This window comes from Pseudopodoces humilis, chromosome 4 (assembly GCF_049639895.1).
Source record: "Pseudopodoces humilis isolate 2021_Gansu_Grassland_sample_001 chromosome 4, ASM4963989v1, whole genome shotgun sequence".
In the NCBI taxonomy this organism is placed as follows: domain Eukaryota; kingdom Metazoa; phylum Chordata; class Aves; order Passeriformes; family Paridae; genus Pseudopodoces; species Pseudopodoces humilis.
In genome coordinates this window covers 38,201,560-38,213,445 of record NC_142203.1, presented here as the reverse complement: position 1 = coordinate 38,213,445, position 11,886 = coordinate 38,201,560, and the positions used below count along the sequence as shown (strand labels likewise).

Sequence of the window (11,886 nt, the reverse complement as noted above, 5' to 3'; positions counted from 1 at the left end):
CAGAAATCCACTCACAACTGAAATAGGTTCCATGCACCTGTGAAGGTAAACAATGCCTGCAACACTCCTTAGGTGTGTAGCTAATATGATGCCAATTGCTTGTAGTAGAAGTGATTTCACCTGTCCCTGTATGCCCTCAGAGCTCCTTACAGAAAACCTACTCCTCAGAGAGCTAAGGTAGTTTTTGGGAAGTGCTGAAATTTGTTTTTGTGAATTACATCTGCTTGTGTAGTCCTTTTCCTATCTAACATAACTTCATAAACAACCAGAAAGAGTGTCCTAAAAGTGTTCCTAATAAATAAAAACATTGACATTAAGTGTAAAAGAACAATAAATTCTTACTGAGCCAGCTTCTCTGGGATCTTCTCTTGTCATGTTGACATGGAGTAGGGATAAGCTCACTGATGTAGGTGGCATTACAATACCATAAATCAGTGGTTAAGCTAACAAAGCTAATAGATCTGGTTTTCAGAAGTGGAGAATCTGACACTTCTGCATTTCAATAGTCCATGTATGTGTCCTTTAGTGATGGCTACAGTAAAGCAAACTAGTCCAAGTTTTTTGCTTAAGTGGCAGCTAGCTGAGATTGTGCTTGATCTACCTCACCAAAGAAGAAGTTTAGCTTAGGTGTCTTATTTTAGGAATGATATTCCTCAATTTAGTACTTCCACTAAAAAGAAAACCACAAGCATCTGGTGTCAGATGAAAGGCAGAGACTGTGTCTTGAGATAAGGACAATTTACTGGAAGCAGTAATGAGATAGGAAAACAATACTAATAACAAAAGTACTCAAAGAGAGGGTGATGTACATGCAAAAATTACTGATCAATGTGCCCAACCCCAAGACAATGAAAAATGGCTGATGACTTCTCCACATGAATGTTCCCCACCCCAAGCTACTCCGACCTTATTCCCAAAAGCATCCTGGACTTCCTAGTCCCAGAGATGGCATGGGGGGTATAGAATGACTCCCACACATGGCCATGGAGCTCTAGGTTCCAATATGTCACAGCTACTGTGAAAAGTCAACTCTGTCCTGGCCCAAACTATGATACTGAGTTACAGAAAGAACTTTTTAGAGAATAAATGGAAATAAGTGGATGCAGAAGAGAAAACCAGTCTTGCAGGGCAAAAGCAGCTACAACTTTATTATTTTTTCGGTATTGCTTTTCTAATGAAAATGGCCACTGAAAGAAACAATTACATGTTTTTTGTGTCAGTTTTTATGAAAAGAAATGGATCCCTTCAGTTTTCAATAACAGAACAACATTTTATAAGTTTTTATTTGTTTTAATCCTTCGTGGAATACCAACATTTTTGTGACAGCTTATTTTTTTCTGTGTCAGATTTTCACTTTGTAAAAGTGAGAACATTCAGTGAAACTTTGTGTTTTCATGAAATATTTTTTTAAATGGATAAAAAAAGCATTTCTGTGAGGTCAAAATGGTTTAATTTTCCTTCTGTTTTGAAATATATCAAATGTATTCCTATCTATTTCTTCAGTATAAATATAGATTCAAAGTAAATTTCTGTCTTTAGCTAGAGAAAAATGGCTCCTTAGAATTATGAGTCTTCTCTTGTGTACCAAAGATTATTTGAAGAGAAAACAAATAAGTGCTTTAATCCAAAAGATTAGTATTTAGATACACAGACATATAGGTAAATAGGGAACACTGCTATTACTCTGTGTTTTGCTTCACCTAACCCAAGAGAAGATGCAGGAATTGTTTGGATTAGTGCATGTCAGGTATGGCAAGTGATACTTTGCAAAGCATTTCTGTGCTGTTATGATTCACTGCCTTCTACTTCAAACTCTCACGCTGGCTTGCTCTTACTACTCTAATGTTTGTCAGACTGGCTCATAATAAAGACTACTGGCTCAGTAGCCTTTTTCTTACATAGCCCAAGAAAGTCAAAGCAAAATTTTCTGTTGATTTAATTATTAAGATCTGCAAATGTTCTTATATATTGATCAGAAAAGTTCTTTTTTTTTTTTCCCTCATTCCATTAAAGAATTTGTTTCTCCTCCTGGCCAGCTAATCAGGCTGATCAGGCTAATCCTTATTTCCCTCTGCTGTGGCTCATCAAGACAGACAGTACATCTTACATCTGCATTAAGCCAGACTCTGTGAGCTGTATAAATGGAAATGTGCAATTTTGCATGCAGCTGTCTGAATGTATTATTCCTATTAAGCAAGCCACCCTCTTTCCTAGCTGTGAGTTGTTGTCACTTGGAAATGCAGTTACATAAGAGAATCCTGGTACATCACAGTAATAATATATCATGAAAAATTAGAGTTGTCTGCTTCTCATCTATCCCTTTGTGCTTATTTTCCCCCTGTGGCATTATTCTTGCACTGAATTTTAATAGTACTTTAATAGTAGCTCTAGTAAATAGTTTGGAAAATGGGCAGAATCTGATCTTTTGGTTGTTCAGCAGTGTAACTGCTGGTTTACAGGTACACGCAGAAGGTCAGAATTGGGCCCAGGGCTTGCTGTGTCTGCACAGTAACTTTAAGCAACAGTTTTATCTGGTGAGGGAAGAGCCTCGATAGAGAGTGGCGTCATTTGTTCTTCCCGTGTTTTCATGTGTGCCTGGACCTGCCTTACTCGACCTTCCAGCCGCAGAGTCCATTCCTGGCGAAGTCTGTAAAGAGAGCACAAGTGCTTAGCAGTTATTGAGCCAAATCCTTCAAATGTATCCAGGGCTTTTCAGCAGGGTCGAAGCTTTCCTCTCTTTCATCACCAGAGCACTTGTCCTGTATTTATTTACCAATTACACATCCCTCTAGCTTGCTAGATTGGGAATGCAGGGGAGAAAAGGATAGTGCTGATACTATCAGTGGTTGACATTGCCGGATTCCAAATGAGTCAAACAACTGCTGAAATACTGTCACTGTGAAGAACTCTGGTTTTTCCTCTGGGGTATTCTCAAAGCCACACAGGAGTACTGCCTATGCAGTAAGGTCATTCAATGTGTAAATTAAAAAATACAGTTTTTCCCCCAACCCCACTGTAAAATGCTGTGGACAACAGCAGGCTGAACTTAAAATAAGTCCTTTTGGGTAAAAAAAGAAAACAAAAACAACTCTGCAGACCTTGTACGTGTTTAATGAAAGGAATTGATGCCACATGCAAGAGGACCCACATAGCTTCAAGACACTAGTACGGTAAAAACAGAAGAGAAAATCTCTAGGGACCACTGCAAGATATTGTTGGCTGGGTTGTCTTCTGAAGGAAATGTTATGAAGCACCTGACCCAGGAATTTTATAAGATTAGTTATTATATGGTAATGCCAAAGGCATCACAGAATAAATGGGGTTTTAAATTACTTTTGGTGTGGTGAAAAAAACAGCAGCCTATGATTTCATCTGAGAGTAACTCAGGAGTAGCTCTTCTACATGGCTGCTTGTGTTCACTTAGATTCTGAGTTCGGTTTTATATTGTGTTTTAAACCTAGTCTTCAATATTCTTTTATGCATATAGATAAGCCTCAAGAAACAGGTGCAATGAGTTAGGAAAAATTTGCCACTGGTGTTTCTCATCAGTTTCCTGCATGTCACAAAGGGAGCACTTGCCTATATGTAAAACCATGTCATTCTCCCGAAAGTCTCTTACATGGGGTAGTGGAGATGTATGTTTTGTAATGGAAGTGTCTATTACCTCCTGAAAGTATCACTTTTTTTCAAATTATAGAACAATTTGGGCTTTGACTGGGTGAGTGACTTTGAAGGAACTTGCTTGGGTCTATTTCAGTTGTGATGGGTCAGTTAAGATAACTGTTAACACATATTAAAGGTTCTTTCACTGCATTTCTTTTTTTTCTCTTCAGAGAAGAGCTTATAAAAGCTTTTAACATTTTCAACTTTGCGAAGTCAAAAATGTTATCTAAACCACAAATTGCATCTTGTTTGTACTGTGTTCTCATGCTAGTCTTTTGTGATCTAGGGTGATGTTTCCAGTGAAGCTGACCATTTTCCTGGATTTTATCATATATGTTTTTTCTCCAGCAATTTTGTGATTGGGATTTGAGAATACTACTGACTAGCTGGAGTAGGATACTGGAAGCAGGATTGTCCACATCTAATTGTCCACATTTTTTGACACACAAAACCTGCCCAGATCTTGGTTTCCAAGTATCTAAATTGTGACGGTACTTCCTTCTTGGGCGCTGAGGTCAAAGTACCTAGAATATTTTCCAAGGAACAGCCCTTTAGCAGACCTTCCAATCTGCTGAAGTCAAATTAGTTTATGTGAGTGTCCCAGTTTTGAGAAAAGTTTATGCAGGAAAACCTTTGTGAATTTCAGGAGGAAAGCACAAAAGGAAACCACATGAGACATATTTATTGTCCTCTGTTTCTGTCCATTAGTAGTTATGGGATTTTTCACTTAGTGTGCAGGAGACCCTAGTTCAAAGTTCTGAATTGCCACAAGTTGAACAAATATTTGAAGCAGTCTACCACACTTGTGCAGAGTATCTGTACCACAATACAGCTATATCGTTTTCTCTAGGCAATCCCTGTTTTATACTGCTTTGTTAATACACCAACACCCCCAAACAAAACTAAAAACAAACCCCCAAAATAGCAACACTTTTTCCATTGAATGGGAAAATCTCATTGTGTAGATTTTACCTTTGGGTTTATATGATGTGAAGGGCTGTTAACCATGAAAAAGGTGCCACGGGTTTTTTATTCTACAGATTAGGTGGGTGGTTGTCCCTTTAATGTAATACTATTTTGTTTATTTGTGTAGCTGTACTAGTTCTAGGTAAAATTCCTGCTATTTTCTGGCTGTCACAAGCCATAATTCCAAAGTGCTTTATTTTTTCATGGCTATGCTCCAAGGCCTTTGAAGAATGCTCATGAGGTTTAGGGGTGAGGGGTGTCTGAGTTTCCATGCAGAAGAGCCATGGTAATATGAGACAAGCAGCTGTGAGAGAAAAAGTGCCAAAGATCCAGAACACAATCTGTGCTATGAATAAAGCAGTACAATAACAGGTTACCTTATTTGAAAACACGTGATGATATGCCTTGCTGTCTTGTGGAAAAGAAAAAATACCACTTACTTGTTCAGGGCACTTTTGCTTAACCTAGACACTTCAGCTTCTTGTTGCTTAGTTTGCTCTTGGATGACCTTTTCCCAGAAGTTCTTCAGCTCTTCCGCATCATGACCACCCGTCCTATGGCATCTAAAATTCGTATGCTTGCTCATTTTCTGAAAAGCAATTTGGAGGTCAGAGCAGTCAAAAGCCTGACCTGAGGCAGACACTGTGTTACTTAGCCCCTTGAAATTTCATTCTCAGGAAGCACTATTAAAATAAAGTATGTCACCTGAAAAGAATAGGTAACTGGTGCTTAGTCTGCCTTGAACCAAAATATAAGGCATTGAAACAGGCCTTGGGTGACAGCTGAATGGCATAACTATATTTTTGCTACCAAGTAATAACTGTGCATGACACAGTTCACTGAAATATTGTGGATGCGTCAATATGTGTGAGACTTTAAGTAATTTTAGAAGAATTTGTGAAAAATGCTTTCAAATATAGTGCCACTGTCACTGGACTTCAGATTAGATGTGAAGAACTTTTCTATTTTCTATCTCCCATATTCTTAAAACAGATCATTGATGTTTTATCTCAGGAAAATGCATTGCTCCTAAATTATTCCTTTTGCTACTCCAGATGATGTCATGCACAAAATATGCAAGGGTGTTATGAATCTGAATTGAAACACATAGAGTGCAAAGCTCTGGGGAGCTTGTTATGGTCTTGTTCTATATTTTATCAAAATTCAGTCTTAAATACTGTTAAAAGTAGAGCTCATTAAAATACAGGGATTGGTTCCAATAAATGATAAAAATGACAGAAAACAGGTGAATTTGTCCTTGCTAAATGCATGTTATTTAAACATTAAAATTCTCATCATGTCTGATGTCCTTGCTGATATTACCATATTATGTTGGTTATCAGATTGTAACGGTACTTTGAAATGTTAAGTTCTGTTGCCAATTTCCTGAATCAGTCTCCTCCACTAAGCCCCACCAGGAAGTGGAGGATACAGGAAAGAAAAACCCCGAAAACCTAAACTCCAGAGTTTTCTATGACTAGATCAGCACTTAATTTGAGGGTTGCTATGAAATAAATCCCTTTCCTCCCTTGTGTTTATCTATATTCTGCTGTCATTAGATAGTTTTGCCAACACTCTACTCTGTAATGGTGATGAATAAATGCGTCATGGACCCTGATACATATTTGTGAATGTTCTTCCTAGATGATTTCACACTTTATGAGCTACTCTTGATAAATACAACAAAAACTGTGCTAATGTAGGCCAATCTTTTGGAGGAAACTTTTGCTTTGTACAATGCTGTAATGTGAAAGATCAGAGTAAAAGAAAAAGAAAGTCAGATGTAACACAATTAAGGCATATTTCTGAAAGGTTGCTATCAAATACAGTATTTGAAACTCCTGGCACATTTAAAGGACACATAAGTAAGTTCTAGGCATCTTCTAAATTGAATATTTTAGATTTGTCATAATCTTTATGAATCAATTTTTTAAAAAGATCAGTAATAACAAATAATTTTTCCAAACCTGGTGTCAGGTCTGGCTGGAATGGAAAAACTACTTAACAAAAAGAAAAACCTCTTTGAGATACATTATTTTTCTGTTGAGAAGTCCAGTTGCTTAAAGACCAGCACAGCCCAACTGGAGTGATAAACATGAGCTGATTAGATCATGTAATACAACTTCCTGTGTGACGGAGTACACTGTATGATTAGAAAATTGGTCCTCTTCAGAGCAAGGTCAGCAAAACCTGCAGTATCACCAAAAAAACCAGGTATTTTTCTCTGAGACAAACAGCATATTTCTAGTACTTCCTTTGATGTGGACTGGGGATGCTGTAGATGTGGCACAGTGTGATAAGCAGGAATTGTTGCATTGGTGTGGGTACAACAGTTCTACTAACACCTCTTGCTAAATGTGTTGTGTTTGGCAATGAATGTGGTCTAAACAGGAATATGGGTAATCTTAATAATGTTTTGTCTCACTCTGAGGCCCCAAAATTATACTATTATTTAAGGCTTCATCTTGCAAAAAAATATGCATATCACGGATGCACTGGAACATGCCCTATCTGTGTCCTAATTCCATAGGCCTTGAGCAGTGTTAAAATAAATGCTCTGGTAATAGCTTGTTACAGCGAGTGATGGAATCTGATTATTTCATCATTCCTGGATCAGCAGGTCACACGGGTCTTTGCACCATTTAGAGGCTCTTCTATCACTAGCAGCTGCCCACTTGACACTCCACAGATAATTATCCCATTGCCTCAGAAGCCAAGTGCAAGTTGCTGACAAACTGAATCAATGTGCCCTCCAAACCCTATTATACTTTGCCTCATATAAGAATCTGCCATAACACATTGACCTTTAATTAGAGATTAAATTTTTATGATTATTAAAACTTCTAGTTGATGTTCTCCAAATGGTACAAAGAGGGTCTCCAGCCTTTATCCGAAATTAAACTGATTAGATTTTGAGGGGGTGCATGAGGGTTTTGACTGCTTTAAGATTTGGCTGCTCCACTCAAAAGAACATGCTGTGATCTCAGAGGTGCTCAAAAGATGGAGGTACTTCTGCAAATTTTAGTTTGCTAGGTCTTTGTGACTTTTTGCAAGTCAAGAACACTTGGTATTAGTTCCTAGGAATGTCAGTGACAGTTAATATTTCACATGGGATTACTGTGGTCCTTGTTAAGACAGATTCTTGATGTAAAACTTTTGAAGACTGTACTGTCTACATTGCTGGCCAATCTCTTTCATGGTATGATGTGTGAAAGCATCCTATTTTTGAGACTGGCATTATGACATCTAGGTGTAGAAACTAGGGTTCATGTGCACTGTAATATCTCCTTTTCTTTTTTCTAATTGAAAGATTCTCCTTAGAAGCTTAGTTTGGATTTCTGAGTAACCCTTTGTATAAACAAACAAACAAGCATACAAAAAAAAACCCTTATTATTGCTCTACATAACATGTTTTGTTCATGTGTGAGCTTTTCTTTTACAGGTGTCCCAATAACATACAGTGGATTTACACTGACACCTGGACTTAATACCATCAAAGTTGTCCTTGATTCCTTCACTCAGACAACTCAGAGCTCAGTAACAAGTAGAACAATTAGGTTCTCCCTGTAAATAAGAAATACACTTTCTTACAGTCACTTGACCAGTTTTGTGTGGGTGGAAAGTGAGTAAAGAAAATAGGTTCATCATTCCAGAAATATTAAAGGAAAGTCAGGGAGGTGTCTTTCTGACTCCTAATGGAAGGTTGTTTTAACATGTTTATCCACGTTTATCCATTGATATGAATGTAAAATAACCAAGAGCATGCACTATACTTCTATTCACTTAAAATTATTCATACAGAAGACTTGGATCAAAGATCATAAGTATCATTTGTGAACTGAAAGTTTATGCTATAAAACTTTCTGAAATATATTGTCTATGAAGGGTTACTAAAATGTGCATAAGATTGGTGCAAGATGGAGTCCTTTATTAAATCTTCAACTAAGATAGGGAGGAAGTATGATTATATGGGTTTTGCAGTCCTACCTGCCCATATAAAATATAGTTCACTGCATTTTTAGAGAGTCAAGCTGATAAAACAACACTTAAAAAAGGGTGAAATTAGATCTTGGTTAAAGTGGCTTTATGCATTTGGTAGCTCTGAGCCTCAACTGTCAAGAACATCTAAGAGTGTACAAAAGAGTCTTTACAGCATCCATCATTTACAGAAATTAATTTATATGCTAACATATTATTAATTTATGGAGAATGTCCAAAAGAAGAAGTAATTGTTAAAACAAAATTAATGGCATTGTGGAAGATAAATCTACTACATTTATAATCAAACCATAAATCAGAGGGCCATGCAGCAATCTGTAAGACAGGAAATCACTCATGAAATACAGATAGCACCTACATATAATACATTGTTTTAAACTTGCAAAATCAGAGTCACAGAACATGCTGAATTGGAAGGGATCCACATTGAGTCCAGCTCCTGGCCCAGCACAGCCCCATCGCCAGGAGTCACACCATGTGCTTGAGAGCACTGTCCAAATGTTTCTTGCAGTCTGTCAGGCTGTGGCCACTTCCCTGGGGATCCTGTTCCAGTGCCCAAACACCCTCTGCATGAAGAGCCTTTTCTTGATAATCCAACCTAAACCTCTCCTGACTAGGCCATTTTCTTGAGTCCTCTTCCTGATCGCAAGAGTGAAGAGGTTGATACGTGGCCCTCTGCTTCTCCTTGACAGGTCATGTCCCAGAGCCAATTTAATGGAGGTTTGAAGTGTGAATGAAGAACAGTTTTCCCTCTACAGATTTATCCCATACAAGGGGGGGGAAATTTTGCTTCTAGCTGTAAATTATATGCACAATTTTGTTCACTGGCACAAAACTGGCATAGAAACATCCAGCAATACAACCTCCTCTCATTCAATCTGATCTTCATCTGAATGTGCTTTGGCAAGGTGTTAAATTAGTAGGTTTCAAAAAGCTCTGGTCTTAGCCCCTGCCTGGTCTGCACAGTTTGAATTACTGTAATCTCAACCTACCTCTGCTGAGGTACAAAAAGGAGTTTTAAAAAATATTCAATGCAAGTAATTTCTCTTCTGCACACTTCATAATTTCTACTTTGGACTCTTTCTGGAGAAATTTTAAGAGTCAGAAATGGCTCTTGATGTTTTGAACAAAATTATTATTTTGAGTTACCTTTATGTGAAATAAACAGGCAGGAGAAGAAAATATTTCCTAAAGTCCTAGAAGGAATTTTCTACCTTTTTACAATCTTTCTATTTAATGTGTGTCTTAAGCTAGCCATGGCCTTAAAAGTTCAGTGTTCTGTACAGACAGAATTGTAGGCAAAATATTTATTATTTTACTTTTTAGTGAGAAGTATTTCAATACATTCAGTAAAATTGTTAGTTGAACATATTTGAAGAAAAATACCAATGTGATTTTTAGTCTGAATTATGCATAATTGAAAGAATAATTGGTTAGGCTAGCAAAAAAAAAAAGAAAATTACCTTATGTATTTTTCCTTATTGGAAAATGTTTTAACCAGTAATGTAAAACAATATTTGAATATTTCCAAAATTTATTTCTAAAATTTTTTGCTGAAGGACAAAGTCTTTAACAAGAATGATATTTTTAATATGTATATATAAATATATAACTTAAAAACATTTACTTTCTAAAAGTTGGAGATAAGTCTAATTTTAACTCATTCAATGAATTTGATGAGTCAGCCAATTTTAATATGGAACACAAGCATGTTCCTGGAAGAATTTCCACAGTCACTTCAGAGGTTTTTTGGTGACCATTGTAAACAATGGAAAGATTATCTTTAACTAGACTCAGTCCCTTGGGTCATATCATGACCATGAGCTGGTTTATCTTTGTCAGGACACTAATTAATATCCTATTCCTTTTGCCCTTCATCAGGGTTTGTTTGCCTAAGCATGGAATGTTTTCCAGCATTATATATCTACTACAGTACAGTTCAAAGCCCATTAATAGTGCTCTGTAAAAAAATTATTAAAAAGTTTAAAGCTCTGAAAAGTTTTAAATTTAATGTGTTGAATGCATAATTTTGATGAGTATCCCCTTTCATGTTCCTTTTTTTGGTGGTTTTCCTTTCAGTTGAGGTGTTTGTATAATACAGAAGTTCTAGCAATACCAAAAAAGTTAGTAACAAATAATAGCTTAATAACTGAAATTATGATTAGAGTAAAATGAAAGAGTGGACAGATACCTCTTATGTATTATAAATCACATAGGATCAGAATAATTTTCATAAAGGTATACTGAAACATATAGAATTCCAGGTCATGGAGGGAACAAGAAGAAAGCATTATTCAAATTCACATGATGTAACAAAACATAAAATTAATGTATACCGATGTATATCTAGGCTGGTAGATAATCAAGACAGGAAGAGAAAATCTTAATTTGGCCAAAATACAAGAATATAAATGCTTACTTTGATTGTATAGTAGCTTCCTCTTCTGTCAAAGTATGATTTTCTTGAGTGGTTACTGATAATGTCAGTTTTACCCCTGGGTTCCCCTTTTCAAGAGAACTCCAACTGCCAGGAATAACTGATGAAATCTATTCATCCGTCACTCATTTTTATTTGGGAGTGATGACATCTACTATTATGTATTAGCTTAAAGGCAGGGGGAAAAAACCCAAACCCACAATCTCATTTTATGAAGTCCGCAACACACCACGAGGAATGACCAGACAGTTATAGGGTACACACTCTGAATACCACATTTGATCTGTGCTATAAATTTTGGCAGGTGCCACTGATGTCATAACTTGGCTCTGGAGAAGCAGTTACTCTTTGACAAGTGTGGATCACTAGCATAACTTCCATATGACTTGCAAGAATTCAGCACCTCCAAGAAAAAGGATAGATCTGAAAAGAACATGTTGAATAACACGTCTTGTCTCCCATTTGTGCTACTGAGTGACTGATACATAAATAGATTTTTTTCACCACTTTTGAAGTGTTGGTTTGTAAAAGCACCTGGCGGACTACATGACAGGATTCCAGCTAAACTGTTAATACACTCAGTACTGCAGGAATGTGACCAGCAGCAAGCTGAAACATAGCATATATAATTTGTTACAGAACTTAGTACTTCCACTTCTTGGACAGATTCTTCCTCCCTCCACTAGCTCTCCTGGGTGTACAGAAAAAAACAAGCAAGTAAGGTGCTACTTAGTCTGACAAAGGGAGAGCAGTGACAAACCTTCTGCTCTCAGCTTTTATTGGCAACCTGCTTGCATAACCTTTTGGTAGTTTGGTAAGTT

The 11,886-nt window shown here is 36.9% G+C and overlaps 1 long non-coding RNA gene across 1 annotated transcript; it reads right to left on the bottom strand.

The window, feature by feature from the left end:
- Nucleotides 1-853: 853 nt before the first annotated feature.
- LOC148184490 (uncharacterized) lies at nucleotides 854-11,243 on the bottom strand. The gene is made up of 3 exons (XR_015772400.1): nucleotides 11,048-11,243; nucleotides 5,070-5,218; nucleotides 854-2,647 (listed from the first exon to the last, which is right to left on the bottom strand). It is a non-coding gene; the product is annotated as an uncharacterized LOC148184490 (long non-coding RNA).
- Nucleotides 11,244-11,886: the final 643 nt, after the last annotated feature.